A 25,297-nucleotide genomic window follows, 5' to 3' on the forward strand; every position below is an offset into this window, starting at 1 on the left:
GGATGACAATGCTGGGTTAAAGAAACTAAACAGAGGAAATAAACAGTTACACTACCTTCCATTAAAAAAAGACTATCTCTTTTTGATACTCGAGCATAGAACACACTAACTTACGGATCTACATCTCGTACTGGAGGACCAACCAGAAAAAGTGACTTTTGTAGTTTTTTCCTTCTATCTGGAAGATGCATCTCCTGATTTTAGAGTGTCACTGTCTTTTCAATTAATGGTCAACCTAGTTTTAGTTTTCAGAGAAAGAAAAGCACATACTGAGAAAGCAAATGAATTATTATACTTACTGGATTGGAGGGTTTAGAGGATTATTAAGACTGCATATTGGGGAAGTGCAGTCACATCATTTGTATTTCTTTTGCAATTAAAATTGTTAGCAAAAACATACAAACTCCTGGTTATATGTAGTTTAATCATATCTAAATATATTTACTTCCTCTCTGTGTAAAGCTCTTTATATTTCAACCTACATACTGCCCCAGATTTTCCATCACTTATTTGCACCTTCTAGTACACAGGCAGTGACTGCTTCTTTGGAAAAAAATAAATAAATACATTGCAAGAATGTAGAATGGACAGTTAGCATTACACAGTATAAAAGGTCTTAAACATATTTTTTTTTGGATGAGGGAGCTCTGCATTTACAAATTGAACATGGTATATTGTACTCCTGTAAAAACATTTCCTTCTACAATTTAATAAAGAAATAGGACAGAGCAGGACATTTTCCTAATGGCTGTGAACTTAAAAAAAATCTGATTTAGTAACCATGAGAACTAAAATGTGTTATTATCCACTTTGATTTCATTAATTCAAAGTAACGGGCAGAGTATAGGTAGAAAGGGTTTTATATTTGCTGATGACTTTACACTTAAGGAAACCCAAAACTATGACATACACATCCCCTAAACCCATGTGGCAGTATCTGCTGTAACAGAAATACAATTGATATGCACAGATCTGTTTCCAGTTTTGGTATAAATGATTTTGTTCTGCATTTCTATTCCAGTGATACTCAATGCAGGAATTGAGATTGTCATTGGCTGTACTGGTTATACTTTAGTCAGATTGAGACAGAACTAAAAAAACAGATTTGTACTATTCCTGCATAACTTTCCACGGAAAAAAAGCGCTTTTTTTTTGCTGATTTTATGTTATATGTTTGAATATACTAACATAGACCCATGAACAATTATATCATGACAATATTTATAAAAAGTCGTAAGTATCTAGCAATACAGAATCCTGACAAGTATTCAAAGGTATGATAATGGAAAGAAGTCTCCATTATTTCACTCAAATTCAATGTAAAACCTTATAAATCTATTTAATGCCTTTCAGAATTTAATCAGCATTTTCCCTTTTACTTTCATTGAAGAGTACAATTATTTAATTCAACTTGCTACAAATACTATCTAGTCTAGATAAAACTTTTATAAAGAATAACTTGTCATGACTTTTTTGATCCTGAAATTTTTATATTTAGCTAAATTAATCCACTGCATAATGAAATATTCTTCTATGTCCTCAATTAGAACTAAATTTTCCTCATTCTTTCTCCAATAGGTGCTTCTTGCTACAAGGCGTAACTTCTGTCAGCCCTCCTAAGTTCTAACATCTTTCATGAGAAATGAAATAGGCAATGGCCTTCAAAAAAATATTGAAAAAAATGAAGAAATCCTCTTCCTCTAAGTCCAGCAACTAACTGTGATGAAAGCACTGAAAATACCTCCTAAATCAAACTTAGTAATGAAATCTCTTATTGAAGGGAAGATATAAAAGGTATGAGGGACACTTTTTAGCCAGCAATGTTAGAAGATCAAGCTATTGCCACTACATTGAGAAAAAGTCTCCCATACTCCTGGTACCATTGAAATACAATCCATACTTTTCTAAGACACACTTTCTTTGACATTCCCTTTCCAACTGACACACCTCTGGCAGCCCTTCGTGATAGTCTTTGTACCCTTTGCAAAGTTCCAGCTCCTTGGCTTTCCTGACCCTATCCCTACACAACCATGCAGTATCTCGGTGCTCTTCCCAGGATCCTGTACCTGCTTCAACTGCCTGTGCATTTGCTTTTTGCCCCTTAGTTTGACCAGCAGGTCCTCACTCAGCCATGCCGGTCTTGCCTTCCTTGCCCGATTCCTCAGGCCCGGGGATGGAGAGCTCTTGCGCTCTGTGGAAAGAGTCTTTAAAGATCTGCCAACTGCTTCTGCTCTGTTCAACTCCTCCCCTGCCCCCTAGGGCAGTTTCCCGAGAGTCCTATTGACTAACTCCTTGAAGGGCTGAAGTGTGATTCCTGAAAAATTCAGGGTCCTGACTTTACTCTTTGCCTGACCCATATTCCTCAGGACTGCAAACTTCACCAGTGCACGATCATTTTACCCCAGGCTGCACTTTATCCAATCTTGATGTTCCTGATTAGCTCGTTTGCATTGGTGACCATCAGTATTGCATCCTCTCTGGTAAGGGCTGTCGATTACCTGGCTCAAGAAGTTATGCATTCCAGGAATCTTCTGGATTGCCTACAGCCCACTGTGATACTTTTCTAGCAGATGTCAGAGTGGTTGAACTCCCCCAGTAGGACAAGAGCCTGTGAGTGTAATGCCTTCTGTAGCTGGAGCAACAAGGGTTCATCAATAGCCTCCCCTTGACTGGACAGCCTGTAGCAGACACCAACCACAACATTCCCTTTGCTGCCTTGGTCTTTGATTCTTACCTATAAGCTTTCAAGCTGCTTGTCACTGTTCTTCAGAGGGAGTTCCTCACACTCAATCCATCTCTGATTTAGAGGGAAACTTCTCTTGTGCAGGGCAAGCACCCCACCCATCTAACATGCCATGACTTGGCATGTCATTCCACAGCTTATCACAGGCGAGCCTGATCTTATCCCCTTCCTCCATCATATGAGGGGGAAGGTCTGTCCATGAGCCCCATTAACCCAAAGACCCTCTTCTCTCCTAGAGAAAGATGAATCCCATTTGATGCCAGCAAGCCTGGTGCTGTGTAGACCATCCCATTATCAAACATCCCAAAATCTTGGCAGTGACACCAGCCATGGACCCATGTGCTAATAGATGCTTTAGCATATGTTGGTAATTTCTTTAGTTCTGTTGGAGAAACTTCTTACAAAATAACTAGGCAGAATACTTGGCAAACTAAGATAAATATGTGTAGGGCAAGCAACCAGAATAAAGGAGATTCAGGTGTGGACATACCATGTTTAAATGATCACCTCATATGGGTGAGATGTTTTTTTTGTTTGTTTTGTGGAGAGGGGAAATACATTTATAAGCTCTGACTCAATGACCCATTTTGCAGAATGACAAACTCCCTCAATTTACCAGCATATTTCCTCAACAAAATCACTACAAAACAAGAAATGTTCAGATACAGGGAATCAAGGGCGAAGTTCCTGGCTGGCCTAAATTAAGTTTCCTTCAAATCAAAGTGATGAAACTCAAAGACCAAGAGCATAACTCTGGAAAAAATGAGGAAAGGGTGATGGATACGGATGGGGGAGCAGGACTTGTGTCAATAAAGCAGTCTTACTTTCTAAATATGGCACAGAAAGGTTCTATTCTAGGACCTTTATGCAAGAGAGAAAACAAACAGCTTTGCACTAGCTTTAAAATCTCCAAGAAACAGGACATTTGGTAAAATTAAGGAATCAGAATCTAAGAAAAACAGCAAAATGAATATATTCAATCCTATTTACTAACAAAACAATCCCTGCCAAAAAGGACAAGTTGATACTTCTCACTAGATCTGTGCTCAATCCATAAACACATTTAAAGCATTCAGAAGCCTGCATCAGGAATTCAGAATGCACAGTGCGGTACTGAAACAATGCTTTAATCATACTTTGACTTTTTATCTCAGTGAAAATAAACAGGTAAGAACCATTGACATGAAAAAAAACCCCAACCAACAACACCAACCCAACAGACTCCTGCAACCATAGATAGAAAGACCTCCTATCAGTGGGACACAGAACTGGTATTTAATCCTGAAAGGTTGCAATTTTTTAAAAAACACTGTAGAAAATCGCCTTCTGCTGAGCAGTCAGAAAAAAATATTCACAATTCTTTTGTGTCATCAGTAATAGTATCTCAATAGATGTCAAAACTGCATACAAGTCGAATATTTGTATACAAACTGAATAGATTTCAGCAAGCAACAAGAACAAGCATCAGGAAATGAACCTTAAGAAATTTTAACTGTACAGTAGGGAGAAAGGATAGGAACAGAGGCTTATGTTTTATTGGTTTTGTCCATGAGAAATAAAGTACTTTACTTATCCATAAAACGGATCCAGGCCAAAATCATAAAGAACATGTTAACACCGCTAGCTTGTAATCGATGCAATCACAGTATTACTATCTAAATTTTTGTTTACTTTTCAACAGATTGGTGTCTGCAGATCATGCTGTCTTACAGTGCCGTTCCTCTGTAACCTTAACCATTATTCCTACTGTGTAAAGTGAAGCACAAATTTAAGGTGACAAAGCACCAGTTGGCTGATGTGAAGTATGCTACGAAAGCAGAAACCTCTGAAAGCTTCACAGCCATTATGAAATAACTGACCTATATGAAACTGCTACCATGGTTCACAAATTTATTGTCAGGTTCCAGCCTCTAGCTGTTCTCTGATTGTTCTAAATACTTGACAAACTGAAGCCTTTTCACTTTCCGTTGAAATTGCCTCATCTCCCTGTCAGAGCGCCATGGGGGACTCCATTACTTTTCTGACTTCTTTCCCCTACTGACAAGTCATTTAGCTGGCTTCTTGTTGTGAAGGCTGTCCATGTCAAATTAGCCAGGGCCCCTATTGTCCTTATTACCACTCGAAAAGCCATCATGAGTAATGCTACGGGGTCCCTCAGTTGTCATCATTTGTCAGAAAGAAAGGGAGTGTGGTTACATATAGCTGACAGGTAATTTCAGTGTCTACAATTACCCCAATTAGTCTTGTCATAAACAATTCGATAAATGCACACCAATACAAACAGATAAACACACCAAGGTTTCTCACTATTAATGTCATGTAATGGATAAATCAGTGATATAACGCTATATTTTATTTATTTCTTTAAACTATCCTCAGCTGCAAGCTGGCAGTTGCTACCTGGTCAGCACAAATTGTACTATCTACTTTCATTAGCTCATCACCACAGAAGAATATGAAAGGCTGTGACAAAATTCATTTAGAGAGAGCGCAAAAGAGCAGATTGCCTAAAGCAGGTGTTATAACAAAGATAAAACGAAGGTTTTCTTTTGTCAGTTCAGTGCCGCAATGAGCTTTAAAAGCGACTATTTTGTCCTTAAAAACAAACATAAAATAGGAGAGCAACAGAAAGAGAAAGCAGTGAAATGTATTTCTTGCTTCCCACCATTTCCCAAGTGAGTCAGCAGGTGGGTCTTCTAACAATATATGCATCAAAGCCTCATTTGCCAAGGTGGTCAAAATATCAACCAAATTATTTCCACGTATTTTTCTACTTTTTTTTTTTATATATACATCTTGCGATGCCATATGGCTCCTGAAAGATCTGATAATTATTCCACATAATATACAACATAATCCCTGATGTTCCTACACAGAATTATCTGAGAACAGGTTTAGTAATTCCAACTCCCTGAACAGTCTGTAGCACTGTGCTAAAGTCTTTTGGGGCATAAAATATTGATGATATTGACTGCTCTTCTAAAATGCCAGGTAGACCTGTTACAAACACAACACTGAAGAAGGCAGCTTTAATAACATTTATATTAAGCACTGAATTACACATTGCTAAGCTTATCCTCGTGATCCACCTAAATAAAAGTCTTGACATCTCTAGAGTCCACAGCACCCTGTCTGTTTGCTGACCACGGGCTGAAGTGATGGCTGGAAAACTGAACACACACATGTTGTTGTAGGAAATTGCTTTTGGCAACTATTTGTTCAAACTCAAGATTTTTTTAAAACCAACACTAAGAACCCACCAGAAAACAGGACAGGTCTCCCTAATGAGTAATCTATTTTAGCACAGTCTTGTCTAGGCATGACAGTTTACTGAGAGGCTTGAAAAACTCGTAATTACCAGTGTTACAGGGCAATTAATGTATATTACACTGCACTACTCATGGCAGCAACTGTCATTTTCTCAATAAAAATGAGTACTCTTCAGCTAAAGGTGACATTAATTGGGACTTTAATGACTATGCAGAGGAGCTGAAGCCAAATATGAACAAAACAGCGATTCAATGAGCGACTTCAGAAACGAGAAAATTGTACTAAAATGAGATTAATTGCTGTTTAGAAAAAGGAAAGAACCTAAAAAGCTATTAAATTGCAGGGTTTGGGTGCCCGGGTGATGGTTGTGATGTTAATCTTGCATTCTCACAGCAGGCAAATATTCACTAAATTCAGAGCCTTTTGACAGCAGGAAAAATCATGTATGCTTAACTTCAATCCATCAAAAATATATTTCAGCTTTTATCAGTGTTCTAAATACTTCTGCAATTTCAAAAATTACTGCTCCATTCCTTGGCTGTCATCATGCAAATGCGAACACTGTCAATATTGCTATGAAAAATTCCCTGGCTTCAAAAGGCCTGCTTCGGTGATAAAGAAAGAAAAACGTGAAGATTAGAATTGCAAAACACACACTACTAATATAACAGAAAGCAACAATAAGAATTTAATGTTTAAGTTGTGAAAACTGCTAAAATAGAAAATGATGGGGTATTGTTTTAGTGCGTGTGGGAAAAAAAAATAAAGAACTCCCCTACTCTCTCATAAAATCTTTAAAGCTTATAACTTTATAGATAATTACTCATTGCAAATAATTAGGACATAATTTTGCAGCTTGACTTCAGGTGATATAATTATTAAAACTGCTTTGTAGTTTCTAAAAGCCTTTATCTGTGATACTTAGTTCTTTAAAGCAATTATATAATTGCTTTTCTTTATAGCCTTTTTAACTGTCATGATGACTGTATACATAAAACATTGCACTTAAACTCTGACATATAAGAGGGATAAACATAGCTCTGATTCACTATTCACTTTGAAGTTATATCTCCTGTAACTTCAGATTTTAAAACAGAAAATCAGTTTATCCTGTCCGGTTAAAAATTGCATATGGAGCATTCACATATATTAAGAAGCAAAACTTCTCCTCTACCCAAACCCACAAGAGTTGCACCCTGGAAGAGACAAAAATAGAGTTCTTAGTTTCTTACAATTTCCTGTTCTGTAATCGATTCTGTCATTCTGCATCTTCGGAATTAAATATCCATCTTACCCACATTTAAAAAAACCCTAGATGAATTAAAACATGCATCCCCAAGTGCTGTATCCACTAGGTAATACAATATATAGGTTTCAAAGACAATTAATAACATTACATCTATTAAAACTTCTGAAATATTCATTCAGAAATTCCACTATATGTATACAAATGTCTTAAGTACAAAAAGCATGGGCAAGCAAGGCAGGCAGTTAAGCTAGGCACTTAAACCAATCACTGTGTGCTGAATAGGGTCCACAAATTGTCGTAACAGTAATTTACCTCCTTTGCATACAGCACTTTGATGATTAGTCATCTCTTTATCACATAGTTCTTACTTAAAGTAACTGAAAAACATGACAATGTTACCATAGTAACCTTTAAGTTACACATACGATTCATGAAATTAATTGTATTTCAAATGTAAAACCTGATGATGCAATTTTTTGCATGAAACATCCATTATTTTGCAAAGGACAAACAGAACAAAGCAAGGTACTTCCTGCTTGAGTGTTTGTAGTTTGTAGTTTGCAGAATAACTTTCCTTCAGGTTTTGATGGTTCCTTCAGCATCAATGTCACCAAAATTTGGATTTATGAAACCATACTTTGGTCAGCTGGTTTACAAGAAAGTGTAACTCCAATTAAATAGTTCTTGCAAAACTTTTAAAACAAAGTTTAGAATTTGACTCTGAAACACAGGATCATCAGCTTGAATTTATTTTGTAATACAAAGCTTTGACAATAACAGTCAATCCCAGAGTACACATATACATTATAAGCACCCATGATACTTTTAGAATTTTGTGTTAAAAGGTTTCTTGCGAACTTTTCAATTACGAGACTCCTAGTCATCAATAAAGAACAAAACGATGTACCTCTGAAGCCAAGTCTTGCAAACCACATGTCACAATGGAGGAAAGATTCCATTAGGAAGCATTGACTCAAGGAGGCAAAATTCCAGCCCAATGCAATTAGTGGCTAAGTACTCACTGTCTCTAGAAAAGCAATTATTTCATCTAGAGAAAGTCATAAAAATTATAATTTTCCACACTATTTATTGTTCTTGCTCAGGCACCCTGCACAGGCTGCTGGGCAAGTAACAATTATGTGTGTTTTATTGTGTTAATATTTCATTTTGGAAGTGGAGAAAAAATGTTATTTTTCATGTGGAAACTGTGTTTCTTCTCCCTCCCATAATCAAATGAAATACTAACAGTAGTATTGTTCTTTAAATAAAGGGGCCTTAAACTTGGACTTTGGAAAGCATCACCTCAAAGCATGAAAAGAGAGGTAACTGCTGAAAAAATCTCCATTTTTTCTCTCATGCAGAGACCAACACACAGAAAATAGCCAGATTGCAGTATACCCAGATCAAAGGAGTCAATTATATTGAATTGAAAGAGACTGGCTCTGCTTTCACAACACCCCATACTCACTCTGAGTTTTGTAATAGGAATGGCTTAAATTCATGTTAAGAACAGAAACAGGAATTCATATACTATCCCAATATTTTCCTTTTTCTCCTCCTTCTTCTCATCTTTCCCCAGATTTGTCCTGATTTAATTTTCATTATTTACACAAAATAATTTCATACGTTCTAAGTATTTATTTAAGAATGCTGACCTGTAAGCATTTTCACTAGTTATTTTTCTCTTCCATTTTATTCAAAGCATGAGCTTTTTAGAATGTCATGTCCAGCTGAAGTTTGTCATAAAATCAGAAGGCATTTTTTTCCCCTCTTAAAAATTGGCAATTTCCCCCCTCATTCTATGTATTTAGAAAGAGAAATTTAAGAACTGAAGCCCTAAAGTACATGAAGGATATACACCTATTTAAAAGCTGCAAATAGTTCTAAAAACTCCAAGCGAAAAATTACAGTGATAGTCTACATGACAGAACCCACATGTACCTTGAATTCTTAAAAATATTTTAAGTATCTTCTTGACCTGAGAAACAAGTTAATAGGGCTTCTTGGTAAAAGTAGTAAACTTACAGAGTTGGTATTATCAAGATGTGTGTCATGTTGAGTTAAAATTCTATCAAAGCCCAAAGAGTACTGAGAAACCACATTAATCTGAGTGTGCTAGTAAGACAAACAAAGGCATCGCACATCTTTTGCGAAGGCAACAATGAGAACCCATTACTAACTCTCTGTGAGACTATGTCTGATGTACTCGTACATGGAATTTGATGAAGTCAAAGGAATTTGCATTGTCCTATAACATCATATACTAACTACTGATCATAATCCAGAGGAGTGCACTGCAATACCAGAAGAATTGTTCCCATATGCAGAAATGCAGCTTCATAAAGTTGGTAAGTCCTAAGCTTTGGGTAGTCTATGCTATGAATGCCGAAAACAAAGGGGATTAAGTAACAGCTGCAATGTAATGTAAATCTCCTTGTATTGCCTGCACTGCCTTTCTTAAATTTTTTTTTAGGGTTTCATGAGTTTCTGAAATCAGGTTTATCTCATTAAATCTCAAAGTGAGTGTTTCTTAGCTATTTTCTGTTTCAGTTCTGAAACACTGCAGAGTCACATTCTATCTTCAGGCCTAAGAGTCAAATGGTATCATAATTTAGATCGAAAACATTTGAATAAAAACAAAATCCCTAGAACCCTGTCAAATGGCAGCACTAGTGTTTCCCTCTCAAATAAATAATACGATCTTCTAATACTACCACTGTCAGGATGGGAAAAAGAACAAAACCAATTATTTGTAATGTAAGACGGTAGACACGAAAACTTGTTATCTGCAGATCAGGCCTCTGATGGTGAGAAGATGATTACCTTTCAAATCTGGCTACAGTCAGTATGATTTTAGTTGAGTATTTCTCTTGGTATTCTTGCATCTTCTATGCTCAACATAACTTCCAGGCTTAAATTTATTAACCAGCAGGTTGCAGCTCAGGATGGTATCAGCTAAAGTTTGGATACTCCACAGAAGAGTTGCTCCAAAATAAGAAACAACTAGAACATTACATTATCTCATTAACAAAGGTACACAGTTTAATTATTTTTGTCTGAGTTTTCCAAGACCAAATTTCTATGACTTTAATTAAAAAAAGTTAGCATCACTTGTATTGGAAGCAGAAGGATATGCAAACCTCCCCTGGACCTGATGTACTGCTTTAGTCTAGGTTTCACAGGCCCAGTGCTTCTGAAGGGCTTTAGTTCGAAAATGGGTTCCCTGCTGCTGGGTTTTGTTTTAGAATTGCAATTGCATGTTGCAGAGGCCAGTGGGCCTACAGAACAAGGGACAAAGAGAGTCCACTGGTGGGACAGTCCCTAGTACCAAAGACCCTCCCCAACTTAGGGAGACAAAAAGGCTTCCCCCCAGGACACTCTGTTCTGTTATGTTAATGTATTCCAGTTCTGCTTCCCTGGTTGGCCTGTTGGCCTCCCTGCCCCTCTATACCTGAGGATTCTCCCTTGCTTGTTTCCCCATTGGCCCTTGCCCCATCACCATTCCCTCAGAGTTTTTCCATTGGCTCCCATATCCTAGCCCTGCCCGTGTACCACCCTCATGCCCTCAGACCATTGGTCCCTGATGTTTGCTCTGCTCCGGTATATAAACTGGGACCCTCCTATCTTAGTCGTCTTTGGCCCTGGACCCCTTCACGTGTGTGGCTGCATTAAACTCCTCCCCTGGAACCCCATACGAAGACTCTTCCTGGCTTTGTCATCAACCCATTTACTGGAGCTATCTGTGCATGTGTGCATGTACGCGTGTGTTGAGTGTGTGGTGGTCCAGCCGAGCGGCTTTGCCTTGGAGATGCTTTTGGAAGGTTGTGGTACCTCACCATCAAACACCAGCTGCTGCAACAGCATGTCTTACAGTTGTTTTTCCAGAACTCTTCTACAGCTGTTCAAGGAAGTTCCCAAGGGCTTTAAGCTTAGCCTCTTTAAATCTTACACAGGAGAATCTTATTTAGAAACTCTAACTTAAGCGCAACTTCAGTGAGTACATCTACCTTATTTCTTCATATGGAAATGCAGATAGGCATTGCATTTCCACAGGTCTTGTGACACGCAGATAGGCATTGCATTTATGGGTAGAATCTTGCAATATGAACTTGAGAAACTCACAAGAGGGCTTGAAGAGGTGTCTCTCTGCTGATACACTCCACTTAGAATATAGGTCCCATATACTCTGGGAGTTAACTCATTATGAGCATGTGGTGTGCATTATGAAACCAACAGTGGTGTAAATTTCATTGCTGGTAAAGGTACATGGACATTTTGGCCCAGGACTGTAATGGATCTCTCAGTCACACTTGAGTCCTTCCCTTGTCATGGTGCACAAGTCGATAACATATGGGATGACAGATGAGATCCACTTCTCCTTGGTATATCTGATGACAGTTCAAGTTAATGCCAGGGTCTGTACCCTGACAACTTATTCTATGTATTTCATCACTTGATAATTACCAACATAAAGCTAAATGGAGCTTTACTCTTCTCACCCTTCTTTCTTAATCATTATAGTCAACATGATTATATTCATCTATTAAAAACACCTACAGCCCTCTCACCAGTCTCCATTTGGAGTTCTCTCTGGTGCTCTTCATATCTGAAACGTTCAAATCTGGCTAATTCTTTCTTCAGGCTATCGTTATATTATTTACTATTTTCTCATTTCATCTACTCAGATGAGACCCCTTAAAAGTGTTAATTTCCTCTATATATAGAAGTGAAGTACCTTTTTATGAACTTGATCAGTGCAGTCTGCTCTGTTTATCTCCCTCCAAAACAACTCTGAAAAAAAGTCATGTGACTATTTAAGTATGTAATTTCTTTCTTTCTATCTGGAAAGTGGAAAACCGTTACAAAGGAAGACCTATATGCCTTTCATGTTTTCATAATCTCTCTCCATTCGCTAGCAAGCTGTCAAATTCCACACTGAATTGGCAAACCACCTTTATTCTTTATCCCCAATTGCCTCTCAAGGTTAGAAATAATTCTCAAAAAGCATTAACAAAAGAAATCTGTTATTTTCCTCTAAATACCTCAGCTGTCAAAACATAAAAAATTTAGCAGGCTTCTGATGTACTCAAGATCAGTGATTATTTTGCTGACCAATATTATCTTACTGCCTCTTTGCACTGCACTGTAAACATTTGTTGACTCATGTACATTAAACTCTGTACAACAAAGTATCTCTTGCTCTGTTCTACAGCAATTTCTAGCATATTTTACTAGGATTTCTAGGTGTAGTTTCAATACACATACACTAACGAAGATGATGTGTAATAGAGGACGGAAATAGCTCATTCCTAAGCCACTTCCTACACTAACAAAACATCTCCAAATATGACATGTAAAAAGGAGGTTGAGAATTTACTCTTAATCCATACTGCTTAGAGGAATGACATATTTTTAACACACATACTCACATAATAAAAATGATATAATCAAATTTAAGGAGAATAATGATGTAAAATACCAAATTAACTGTTCCAAATTGTGTCTTTCATTCTGGATAGTAATTAGTCTGCTTCAAAAGAACAAAACCAGAATGAAACAGAAGTCCCAAAATATCATCTTCAATATATCTTGGCCATATCTCTTTTATGCAAGGCAAGCAAAGATTTCTTTGAAAAGTCTTTCATATCTTTTAAGTATATTTCACCTCATATAACACTGAAGTCTTTTCTGTAATCATTAATAGCTATATTTTGTTTAAGTACTCTTCTTGTTTTTTGAAAACTTTGAGAGTCAGTAATGCAATCACAGTGAGTTCCGTAGTTTAATGATGTATCATGTAAAACTACACTAGAGATGCTGTATTTCAAAAGTCATCACTAGGTAATAGCATAAAAAGGAGTTTTTAGAAATCACATTATTAATGCGTTCTTCATAATCACTTCTATTTCCTTCTCTGCAGACTTGCCCTTTAAGAAACTGGATTGCTTAAGAGTAAGGATGATATTTGAAGGTGGGGTTTCTTTGCCTCAAAAAGGGCACTAAAAACTCAGTTAAACTACTCCATCTGCCATTAACCATGGGGAGAAAAAAGTGTGAGATGTGAAAACTGTGAATGTGTGAGGATAATTTTGTGCTTTTATCCCCTTGTTTCTGTGATTTTATCCCATGGCCTACAGGGTGCAAGTGGCTTTTTGCTTTTGAATTATGGAGACAATGAGAATTTAAATCTTTGATGGCAAGCACTAATATGTAATCCTTATTTGAATAACATATTTTAAGCCAAAACAATGTTTGAATGTTTTTAACATATAAGTTGGTAGTTATTCATTGCTATACATGTGTAACATATTTGTACTTGGAAAAAATTATGTTGAAAGACTGAAATTTGATCTTTGTATGGTGTGAGTTTGTCCTAGGTAAAAAGATTGGTACACCTGCAAAAGGCAGAAGGATTGTTGCCTGAATTTTTTTCCATGAAAATGGCAGATATGACATCAACTTATCTCACAAAATGACTAGTAGTTAGTTTGGTTAAATCTTATGAAAACTTATATAATGAATAATGGATCATATTAACTTTCAGTAGATGGAGATTTCCTTATAATTATAATACAAAGGAGGGAAGCAGTAGATTCCCATTTCAATTTCTTCTCAAACTTCTTTATGAACACTGAAGAATTCCTTTTCTTTACTAATTTGAGGACATTAAACAGCAACTCAAATCTTTAGTTCCCACTAAAGTTTTCTTTCAAGTTTTCAGTTTGTCATCAGATTTTAACATTCTAATTGGATCAAGCACTTACATGGCACTAATATTCAGGGATTATATATTAACAGTCTAAAACAAAGGCTACCTCCTTTGAACATCCAACTTGGTATTCACATCCAGTGGAAAATATCAACAACTAAATGGTGATGTTTTAAATCATACAGCATATTATATTTTTTTCATTCTCATACAAACAACATATAATAAGATTTACAGAGTCAGTGTTGGAAACTATGATTTGAAAGAAAAAATACATAGAATACATAGAAGAAATGTGAGAAGTGTTTATATATTGCCTAGTATTCCAAGGTATATTTACAGCATTTACTTCTGTTAAAAGTTTTTTTTGATAGGGAAATACAGAACAGCACTTCTATAAAAGAGTAGATGGAAATGGTATAAACATTTAAAAAAATGAGAGAATTTGCAATCCTCACGTGTGTGTTTCATGTAGAAACATTTACATACATTATCAGGACATATGTGCAATAGCTGCCTTTATGTTCTGCTTATCTATTTCCAGGTTTCTAATCAGTACCAGACTAAATTATGCTCACATTTCTTGAATCACAAACCTTTTTGAAACACTAACATTCACCGTAAAAACTGAAAAAAATTCAATGTAACTACTTTCATATTTTTAAACTGTTAAAAATTGCATTTTTAAAAGGCAAGGATAATTACTGATCTACCGTGATGAGTAACTGAGATTATTCTTTTTACTATTTGCATCTTCTGATCTTCATTCCTAAATCACGCAAAACAAAATGAAAAAAAAAGGCAAGCATTTCTAGAAAATGTCTTAATCTGGTCAATTTAAGCTCTATGGCTTTGGTCCACAGAAGCTTTATTAGTTTCCTGGGCTCCATAGTGGGATAAACTATTTCATGCATGAAGGGATCAGCATTCCTTCTTCTAATCATTGCTATTGTGCCCATTACAAAGCTCTCTGAACACATCCTATGGATATCACATGGTATCTTAATCACTCCTCAATTAATAAATTTATACTCATATTTTGGTTCTGCCACTTCTATATACATTACTTGAGGATGATTCTGAAGCTGTAACTGAGTATAGTAAGATTATTGTAATTTTCCCACTGCAAATACATTCTTACACTGAAAGTGTCCAGACGAGTTTCCAGTGAGGAAGTGTAACAGCTCAATACAACAGGCAATCCCTTCATAGTGCCATGACAGATGTTGGTATCCTGTCTGTTGTGACCACCCTGTAACTTCATAGAAGCAGAAAACACTTTTCTATGTGCTTTGACAAGCAATGTGGTAGCTGACACTGTCTACATGAGAAGCATCAGAAATCTCTGCTAGCACCAGCTAAACATTTAATACCTGAAAGCTATTTTTTTAAACTCTGGGTTTGCTTGTCTAATACATAACAGTCTTCTGAATGTAGTACAAGAGGACTCAAAGAGGAAAGTAAGCCAACAATTTTTGCTTAATTTGTATTAATTTTGTATTAATATTTTAACTCCTTTACTGCCTCATCTTACCCTTCTCCTCAAGTAGTAGTCACCTGTAGCTTTCTATCTGCTTCCTGCCTCACTTTTTGAAGATGATAGACATTAAATGTTAAGGGGATACTAAAGGAACACAGACTGATATCATGCTGATTTTTCTCAGTTGCAGAGGAAAATACAAGTAATAGGTGAAGATTCTCGCAGGGAGAAAGGCATGGTGTGACCAAATTCTCTCACAATGCCTTTTCAGTTAAATTATACTCTTTATATTATATTAACTCATACAATCTAAAATCCTGTTGGAAGAAAGAAATAACTAACTGTATTTAGCTTTTTAAAAGCTTCCCCTTAACTCCATTCAATCAGTCCTCAGTCTTCCAGGAATATCTAAATTCCAAAATTTACATACTGTATGGTTTGAGAAACAGCATCCATTGCTGGATACAGGCAGCACCAAAAATCTACATGAAGTGTGCTACGCATTCCACCAGGACAAGTGTGTAGATCAGTATTTGTCTTTTGCAACATATGAATGCCTGGCAGGTTTCCTATATATAATATATTCCTATATAGATAATTAATGTAAACTGACTTACAGAAGGCTTATTTCCTTAGCTACCTTCTATGGACCACTTAGTCACAGTCCAAGCACGGAAGAAAAACACAAGCCCAGATAACAGACAACAGCATACTGCATCTACAACAGCAAAGTGTTTATATAATAAGCTTATATTCAACAAATGAGAGATGAAAACCAATTAAGTATTTTAGCAAAGTGGAGTCATCCAAAAGGCAAGATGCAGGACGTACTGAGACCTGTCTAGTGAACCGCAAACTATTTAGGAAAAGAAAAAAAAGTGCTGCCCAGTATCTGCTAGTTATGTTTGAGAAGGAAGCTTAAAAAGCCATAGAAAGCATGACCAGGGATGGAAGATGTATGTACCTCATAAAATACAAAGTGGTACTTTCCTAATCATGGAAAGTGGACTTTGACAAAGAGATGAACTTATGAGTGGCTCATACAAGGAACAGAACTTGGGCACAGAAAGGAAGAATTTCAGAAGGAAGAGACTACTTTTACAGCCCTTAAAGTAAGTGCTCTGAGAAAAATATGTGTAAGTGAAAAAGATGACAATCTACAAGCAACAAAAAGCATGAAAAGAATTATTATACATCACAATAAAATTTGTCATGCAAATAACAGACTACAAAGAAGAAAACCTAACTTTGAATTAGTATGGTTTTGAACTGGAAAGAAATACAATTTTAGGATTGTAATACAGTTAAAGTAAGGTGAAGTCTATGTTCAGAGATCAAATGCTTATAAGAATAGGGAATCCACAAGAATTAATACCATTAGTGATGGTATATATCAATAATACCCATTGTGTGAGTCTATGACACAGTAATACTGTGGATGGCAGCTCTGGCAAAATGAAAACACTACAAGCAGCTTGCAGGAGTAGAATAATTATGAAAAACTTTCAGTAGTTATGGCCTGCAAAATGCCTAGGTTGTTAAAAGGGATTGTGTAAAAGTCACCCAAACTACTACACAGAAAGAAAAGCTGACATCATAATAAGTGACCACAGATGCAAAGATTATTATTCTGACATTGGTAAATACAAACACAAGTTATTTTTGTCATCTGGTTTGCCTTAATCGAGACCTAAAAATTCATTTATAACACCATACACAAATGCCATGTTTATAGAGATATCATATGCAGCTTGCATGAAAAAGTATACATTAAAATGAAGAACAGCAATTCACATAATAATCAAAGACAACCAGTAACAAAACCATGAAATTCCAGTTGTCAAACATAATTTACTATGTATATTTCTTCTCTTCTCTGTTAAAACAGTAATTATTAAAACTAAAGTGATATGAGTGAATGTTTATGACTTCTTATTAAAACCCCTGACTTTAAGCAGTGTTCATTTAAGCTTTAGGTTAAAGAAAATCATGTAGAGATTTCTGTGCGATGGCCTAGTGACTTTATATCCTCTTGTCAAACCTCAGCAGTTTTATTTGTAGTGATACATGCTGGAGAAGGTTGGAGGTTAAAGTTGATAGGAGGGCCAACAGGAAAGCCAACCAACTTCTTTCAAAAGATTACAGCCTTTAACATATTAGGATCTGTCGGCTAACTTTGTAAGTCTACATTTGTGTACTCTTCTGTGAACTGATCCCCAAACTCCCAAACCAATAGGACTTATAAATACCTCCCTCTTACTACTTTCCTTACATTATTCCTTCCTAATGTTCCTACTGGTTATTATTTTAGTTTTTGGTATTGTATTGATGTTTAGTGCTTATTGTTAGATTTCAGAAGATCATACATAGGTAGATAAAGTATCTTCCTAATTTTCTTCAGTCTAGTTTTCTCTTTCATCCTTAAAACTTAAGAAAGGTTTTCTTAATGTAGGAAAACTAACATTAAATGTAAAACCAGTAGTCTACTGGAATAAAGCTATTTAGATTTCCCTTTCTCCCATTTATTTCGACATCGATTCCTCTGTGACTTAAAAAAAAAAAGTAATACAGATAAAAATAATGATAAATAAAATAACACAGAAACCAAAAAGGTATAAAAGGACCTTTAGATGTTGTCTAGTCCTGCTAGACAAGGTGAACTACAGATGGTTGCTCAGGGCTTTGTCCTGCTGGGTTTTGAATATCTCCAGGGATGGAGACTGCACACCTCTCCAAAGAGACTGCTCCAGTCTCACACAATGAAAAAAGATTGTTCTAACATTTCAGGAAATATTCCTGTATCTCAATTGGTGTCCATTACCTCCACATGATGGCCACATGATGCACAAATGTGATAATTTTTTTCAGTTATATGCATTAGGTAGCATTTAGATAATAAACAACTTAGTGAACAACTTTTCTCCCAATATATCTGAAACATTTAACTTGCAGGTGTACAGAAACCAGTCCACAGTGACACACTACTGCAATCCTACAACTTTGCATTTTAAAATGAGCAGCTACTGCAGAAACTCCGCACGTAATACTACTGCTGCTGCATGAGACCAGCATAACAGAAAAATCTATGATGCTTAACTTTTATATTTAGGTAAATACAGATCTAAATAAAATTTAAAAGTTTTTTAAGTGTCAGACTTGACTTTAAAGCTTCTCCCACTTCTCCCTGTTCCTTCTTTCAAACCCTGGAGAAGAACATTTGGCAAAGCAAAGATTCTGCACTCCACATTTCATACCATTTAGCTATTGCTACAATTTTCATTATGCAAAACTCAGTGGGCTCTAATAAAATCTGACTAATCCTCTAAAACAGACCGTGTGAGCTACTGAAAGCAATGTTGTACACAAATTCCCTCATGTCATAGAAAAGACTCATGCAGCACACAGTGTACTTCTTCATAGGTAAAACGATATCCCATGATGTTAACACCGTTTGTTTGTCTTCTCTGCAACTAACTACAGAGTCTTCATATAGTTTGTTCTTAAAAAAAGTCAATTTTTCTTGTAGTTTCAGTTCAGACACACTCACGTATCATAGCAAAACCAGGGAGAGAATACTATAGATGAGATACTAGAAATGTATCAACAGCAAGGCACAATTTTGAACCACTGTTAGTTCAAATATGAACTATATGCATATTGATATACACAAAAAGGACTATTATAAGATTACATTATATTTATATTTCATATTTTAGTACATTTACATAATTCAGACATATACATATATATGTGCTCTGAGGTAAGGTCTACCTTATGGTGCAGACATTTTCCTGAGACTTGCACAGGATGGGAATTCTCCCACCATGCCAATTCCACAGGCTCAGGCTAAATTTGAGGTCTATTCAAGTCAAGGAGAGAGCAGAGGCTCGGCAGGTTAAGTGCAGTAGTGCTATTACATCTTATTGGTCTAGTGGCAATTAAATTAAAAAAAAAATCTACAAGCAAGGGTATTAATTTTCATAGCTGCACACAATGATCATACAGATAAGGTGCAGAAAAACACAGAACACAAGAGACAATACAGTGAGCTTTTACAAATGGGGAAGTTTTCTCCATAATAGTGAGAATACAGATCATTTCCTCTGAACTTGTACCCCTGGACATTTTGCAGAGAAGAATTATTTGAGTGGTAGTTTGACATGATTTGTGTTTTTCCTAGAATCCTATCCCTTGTCTTCTTAACACAAGCCAAGAAATATCTGGAACTTTATGTTGTTTTTATAATGCTTTATGCCAAAGAAGTACAGACAGTACTTCTGGATTATTTTTCTCTTCCTTGACACCCTATAAATGGTGCTAAGAAAATTAAAGTTATGAGAAACTCTGTGCTTAGGTTTACACTTTTGCTACAAGAATAGATTTTTCATAACAGAGCATCTTTTTATGTCACTATCTGTAGTGTCTTTTACCTTGGACTTTAAGAAAACCAGTTTAACCTTGCAATATTTTTATGCAACATCAGGCTTTTGCAGCTGGTGAATTTTAAATATAGAAGCAACAAGTAATTTGCTTGAGAGTACAAACAAGATCAATGACAGAAGAAATTCAAAGCTACATTTACAGCCATTATAGCTTACCCTGTCCATTGTCTGGAGGCAAATGCCTGAGAATCAGTTACTAAGAATCATTATGCATACCAGTATAAATGAAGACCATTATTCTATCTTGGTCATTTTACTATTTGCATCATGAAACTCTCAGCTTGTATTGAGGTTAGATGTGCTAACTATTGGGCAAACACATAGAGTCTGCCCTAGAAGATTAGGTTTTCAGCCCTCCAGTAATACACACTCCTCTCTTGAATGTTCCATTTTGATGTAGTGAAATGATACAGAAAGTTTACTTGTTTGAATGAAGTGTTACCAGTTAGGAGAGGTCTTTAAATATAGGAAATGTGATTTTTAACAAAAGAAAAAACTACTGTACAACAGTCAGTTTTACTCAGTGAGAGCTCAGTGTGTCTACCAAAGTTTACAGAAGTCGCTACAGAAAAACAGTCATCTCTGGTATGAATCATGGAATAAAGTCATAAAAACCCAACTACACAAAACTTTGTTAAGCAGATCACAAATCACTAATAAAAAGGTAAAGGAAGCAGACTCCACATTTGACCTGAGCTTCTACTGAACTTACAAGCCCAACAGAAGTGATCTTGATTCTGCAGGAGCCCATCACTTCATATTAGATAATATAGTATATATATTCAGATAGTAGAGCATATTCTATAGAAACGTTACCACACTTAATAGTCCTACCACACCAGGAGGGATGAGTGGAAAGAAAGAGACATAACCAGCTGAAAACAGAAAGGACTTTGATAACAGGATGATGTGAGGCGCTTGTTTGTCAAAAATACGCCAAAGCTAACCATGCATGTGTCTGTCATAGTTTGGATTCTGAGTCCTCAAGCCTTAGGAAACCCAAAAATGAAGAAAACAGTGAGGCATTTTTGTGTAGAACAGTGCCAGACATTTGTACATTTTTAGCTTTTTTTCTCACATGCCCGGTGTATTTTACAGAGGCTGTGCTATTCATTTGTGCTCCAGCTCAAGGTATATGAGCAAGCAGAAAACAAACCCTTATTTTTCTTGGAAGAAAAATCATCAACTCCAAGAAGAGGGATGTTTTCCATTTTTATGATCAGTCAGTGAACACTGATACGAATTAACAATCCAAACTAAATTTACTAGAGGATATAACCAGACCCTAAATATTGAATTCACATTTTCATTATGAACAAGTTTGATAATGTACTTGGGCCAGCAATTGCAACTAAAAAACTGGTAGAGTTTTATCATTTGCTGAAAATTCACTTTGGTAAAGTTGATTTATCTGTAAAACACCTTGCTACACAAAGACAACTTTCATACAGATTAATTCGGTACTTAGCTATAACAAACCAACTGGTTAAAAGCAATTAAAGTGTATGCACCAGAGCAAGAGAAAAAACCAAAAATTTCCTCAGGAAAGCACAAGGCTTTTGCACAGCTTTTGCACTTTGAAAAGACAGCAGTCAATGTTGTTTATAAACCACTGCTGATCTGAACTGTAAGTTAAGTTGCTCTTAGTTTGCCAGAAGTGGTAAAACTCGATAATGCAGAACAAGTGCTTGAATAAACTTTTCAACACACCGCACAGCCAAAAACATTACGAGCAAATGTGATTTTTGATTCTGTGAGAAGAAAAAAAGCAGAAATCAGAAATATACTTCAAAATGTATTTCCACAGTATATAAGACAGGCAGCTATGATGAATAGCAACCTACAGACTAAGAAATAGGCAACTGAACTTCTGCCAGTATAGAAATTATATTGTTCTGAGGGTAATTGTGAGAACATAATTTTACATTAAGAAGCTAAGTGTTCACCCTATATTTTTTTTAAAAACCACCCTTGTTAAAAGGTAAAACTAAAAGAAACCAAACAGGTAAAATCACACAGTTCAGAAAACATGAAATATCTCTAATATGCAATTCATAGTCTGTGTTTTAAAAGCTGAAGGACATACATTTACACACACAAAATAAAGCTATCACTGCTTTGCAGTCTACAGAGTATTTTCAGTTATTTTTCCTTATCCTTGGAAACATACATTACTCTTTACACAGTAGCATCCTGAAATTTTATAACATTTTGGATTTCTTTGAAATGAAAAGTCCATTTTATTGTTTTTTAATTAAATCTATTTCCCTGAAAGGTCTTTAAAGGCTCTACAAACTACCTTGCATTTTATTATTGCTGACAGTTATCTAAACCACGCTTGAATGCCCTCTTTATCCTTTAGTGAGCAATTGAAAGATCATATGCTAAAAAGACTTGTGCTTTCTCTTCTTCTAGCCCTATAATTAAGGCATTTTAATACATTTCTTCATAGTCATTAAGAGAGCACAATGTTAAAAATTAATGAAATGAGACAATTTTGAGTTTAACAACCATAAATACACACAACATAAATTTGTCTCAATTGTAGATATGAAAAAAAGCCTTCTTGAAATCACATGATGAGATTACTGAATTGTCAAGATTTTGCCTTTGCTGTCTAAGGGTATTTGAATGATGTATGGTAGCCTGACAATACTCCAGTGTTGTTACATACCATACAAGAGAGGTAAACATTTCTGTCATTCAAATTCCATTGGGTTTTTGTTTACCTTATATAGATGTCTATAAAAAAAAGTGGTATTGCTGGATGATGCTGAAATGGGGGAGGAAAGAGAAAAGAGGAAGCAAGACAAAGGCATATGAAGGGGAAAATGATCATAAGTCAATTGCAAAAAACCTGACATACAATGAAAAATACCACTATAATAACACTCACTTACAGGAGTATGTTAATAATGTTTATAATAGAATAAATAGGTTTTCTTAATTTGTATTTTTTTTCCTAAGAAACAGAGATCACCATATTAATGTATCACATATTTTTGCAACACAGTAATAAGTGGGTTTCTTTTGTTACACGGTGAAAGAATTCAGTGCTTCTAAGTACATCATCATCACTTCGATACACACCAATTAAATATAGGGTACAACTACACCACAGACACATTATTACTAAGTATTTCCAAAAGACATTACAAATAAGCAAATTTTACAGCTTATCTTTTAAAACTAAGTTAAGTTTTTCAAGGCTTAAGTTCTTTATGCTTTCTCACCTAAATTTAAAAAGATGCAGTGCAACACAGAGCAAGCAGGTAAGAGATTTTTTTTTTTTCCCTTGAGAAAGACAAAATAAAAAAAAGAGAAGTTGCTCTCCAGAAGATTTTTTAGGGTTGTCAGACTGTTATATTATAAACAACCTTATTAGTCCTTTATAATTACAATAGGTACCTCTGGACAAGATCGAGCAGACATGACAAATGCTTCTGACTTCTTTTTAAATCGAACCTGGAAGGTCATCGCTGAACAAACAGAATGCTATACAACTGGGGCCATAAATTGAGAAAGCTAACAAAAAGGTAAGTTTTTTTGATATTAAAAATTAAAATTATTCTGTTCAGAATTTTCTGTGTAAGATCTAGAAATAGGAGGATGAAATAGTTTAAAAAGGGTAAGTAGGTAAAGAAAAATGTATCTTTAGAAACTTTATGATCGAAATTTTTTTTGGCAGCTGAACCTGTATTTTAGTATCAATACAATGTCTTTAGAGTAGTTGCTTTATTTTACAAATATTGCCTTATAGGTAACGCCTTAATGAGTATTTATCCATGTTTGCATTTACTTTTTTTACAGCACTATGATGAAACAGTGAACAGTTAAAATAAGACCAGTCAGTCTCAAATCTATGGGATTTGCTTGCTGCTATCCTCACATCAAGTCAGTAAAAGAATAGCATACTACTGTGCATTTTTTTTAACGTTTTTATTTTGTTTTAGGATCATTTAACAGTACTGGTAGTTTTGGATTAAATTTAATTTGCATGGAGATAAACAGTAACTTAAGTGACTGGAACTGGAAACCAGTTGATGGATTCACTTTTAAATCTCGTATTTCAGTTTGGAGAGGAAATGTAAGGATTGAATTAGAAAGCTGTAAACTCTTGATGAGAATTAGTGGTATAGAACAGAGGAAAACGAAACCTTCAGTTATTTTCCTTACAGTTAGGCTGAATGAAATTGTAAATCAACAAAAGGTTTGGACAGCATTCAAATCAACAGCTTTACCTAATAAAAGTTCTAACAGAGCACTGAGCATACCATTTGAAACAAATATGAAATAAATATGAAATATGAATGACCTAAAAGGAACCATATGAGAAGCAAAACAGTAAAATCACCAAAATTCAAGCAAAGGAAATTTGAACTGAAATGTATGATGGGCAATTAAGTACCTATTTTGACAATTCTAAGTGGTCAAATTTTTAAAGTATGACAGAGAAACCTTAACCTATTTATATTTGAGTGATAAATGAGGCATTTTGTGTCATTACATTCCCATAAATCACCTTCTTTAACTGCTGATGGCTTTTATCAGCTCTAACCTTTTCAAGCTTCTATCAGAGTGCTAACATTTTCAACTTTGACACATATGCAGTTTACAAATTCTGCAGCTGATTAACTCTGGACAGAAGCACACTGCCATCATTGTCTTCTTCAAGTTTGGTTACAGCGTCAGCATCTCAAAAACTCACAGGCATCCTTCGTATGCCAGAAAGTACCACTTTTGTTGGGCTGTGTTGCAAAGGATCCAAAACATTTTTCCTTTTGAAACAAGTAAATGGGAATATACTTTTGAAAGTAGTCTTCTACAGAAAGACTGAAATATGTGTAATTTTCCTTATTTTAAAATAAATAGCACTTTCCAGATAAAGAGATAAAAGTAATATGATCAATTTTACATGACCTTATAATTTAAACAAGATTGGAATAAAAAAAAATTGACTACACAAGAAGTGAAGCTGTAAAAATCTCTGAGGAAAGCAACAATAAAAAGTTAAAAAGATTCTAATTACTGCAGTGTATTGTATATCTGACATTGCAAAATACTGCAATTATAAACAAAATATTGCAATTATTAATCATGATTATGGGCCCTTAAATCATTTTATGGGATCCCTCACTAAATTCCTCTCTCAACTATTTTGTAAATTTTAAAGCTTATAAATAGCAGTATCTCAAAACTATAAATTTCAAAGATTCAATTTCAGCATTTCAGCACTCAGAACATGAAATGAATTCAACCATGATATACTCAGAATACAATAAATGAAAGAGAAAAAAAAAAAAAGAGGAAAAAATGTTTTGTCCTGTGTAAGTAAACCCAGAGATTTCAAGGAACACTAGCTTTCTGTAGGAACTAAAATTAAATTACCTATTTGTCTGACACA

The 25,297-nt window shown here is 35.4% G+C and overlaps 1 protein-coding gene and 1 long non-coding RNA gene across 7 annotated transcripts in view; one reads left to right on the top strand and one right to left on the bottom strand.

Annotated features, from left to right (window-relative positions):
* The window catches only part of CDIN1 (CDAN1 interacting nuclease 1), a 135,197-nt gene that overhangs the window by 36,220 nt on the left and 73,680 nt on the right, over positions 1–25,297 (bottom strand). The window lies entirely within an intron of this gene.
* LOC121673788 overlaps positions 22,731–25,297 on the top strand; it is an 87,722-nt gene continuing 85,155 nt past the window's right edge. The window contains exons 1-2 of the long non-coding RNA XR_006019303.1: positions 22,731–23,165; positions 23,298–23,429. This is a non-coding gene — a long non-coding RNA (uncharacterized LOC121673788). The remainder of the gene's footprint in view (positions 23,166–23,297; positions 23,430–25,297) is intronic.

The sequence above is a fragment of the Corvus kubaryi genome, unplaced genomic scaffold, assembly GCF_017639235.1.
Source record: "Corvus kubaryi isolate FWS band 111438036 unplaced genomic scaffold, C.kubaryi_AGA036_p1.0 66, whole genome shotgun sequence".
In the NCBI taxonomy this organism is placed as follows: Eukaryota; Metazoa; Chordata; class Aves; order Passeriformes; family Corvidae; genus Corvus; species Corvus kubaryi.